Below are 1,464 nucleotides of genomic sequence, written 5' to 3' on the forward strand. Positions count from 1 at the left end.
TCACGTTTGCAGATTGGCCGATTCGTCACTTTTTCACAGCAACAAAACATTTCTATACCAAATAAAGATTCTTATTACTTGGTGTCAGTGTCATTGTGTGCATTATTGATTTTTATATCTGTGTAGCAGAACAGTATATAACCAAAATAAATCTAAAAAAATAATTAGAGTTTACACGTCTTCAACAGGATTCGAACCCGTGTACTGAAAAGGTTTAGCACACGTATCAATCAACTTATCTAACTGAGCTACTCTGAACTTCAAACGAAGTGGTCTGTTTTAATATCTTTTTCAGTTAAAACATGCCTTGCTGTGGTTGTGGACCCGTGTTAACATGTTTCCATCGATGTTAACATGTTTACATGTTGTTTAGTTACATGTACTTGCGTTAACGTGTTTCTACAAACTCTCCCGCTGATAGAATAGCTCTCTGTGACTAAACAATGCTTCATCAGTTGCTCTAACCATGTTTTTTCTTAGTTCTAGACTCATGTCTACCTGTGCCTTTGGAGTCGTGTTAACTCGTGACCCATGCTCACACATGTAACGTAAATAAAGATTTTATCCAAAAAATGAATACAATGACGATATTATTATGCAACATATTATGCCTAATATATATAATATATATTTCATATATAAAACTGGTACCGGTCCGTGGAACAGTAGGTACCGGGCCACATAAGAAATCATAAATTATTTCTGTAGAAAATATTCCCCCCGTGACTTGGTTTCTTCCACTCACCCCCACCATCTCACGTGAAATGAACTATGCTAAATTCCAACACGGAGCGGGAAAAATGATAGAATATAGCTCAGTGGTGGTTGTTGATAGTTTAAAGTTACAAAACAGGTATTATAGAGTCCAAATCAGCAGAGCATTTAAGGATTGTGCATATATGTGTACGTGCATCGCTAAGTAAGTACCCGAAATCATTGCAAAATGTATCTATATGGAGTTTCCACATAATCATACTCATTAGGGCTGTAACATGCCAATGCATACATTTAATTCGGCTATACGGTTGTATTATTGTTAATATGTTCGTCAGTTGAAATGTTTGGCACAGATGTTATGTATTTGATGCATATAAACCTTGATTGAAACATAATCAGACCGCGATAGTGCAACTAGCGCATGCCCACTGAGTTGTTCATGATTAACCTGGATGCAGCACCACCCCCCCCCTCCGTTGTAAAATTGACAACCGTTGACCGGTCGGCGGTGAAAAAAGGGTTGGGGACCACTGCTTTAGAAGAGTCAAAAACTAACATACAGCACCTTTAAGTTTGCTATGGGTGTCGATCTAAACGTATAACTTTCAAAACAAAATTAAAAGCAAATAAAACATAATGTGGGATTTTAAGCACACTAATTATTCATCTCATAAGAGCAAAAGTGTTTGTTAATCAAGTCAGTTTTGATGCTGACTGTAAAGTGTGATCTGCTCTTCTCTCTTTCAG

This window comes from Danio rerio, chromosome 11 (genome assembly GCF_052040795.2).
Source record: "Danio rerio strain M-AB ecotype USA chromosome 11, GRCz13ab, whole genome shotgun sequence".
Classification (NCBI taxonomy): domain Eukaryota; kingdom Metazoa; phylum Chordata; class Actinopteri; order Cypriniformes; family Danionidae; genus Danio; species Danio rerio.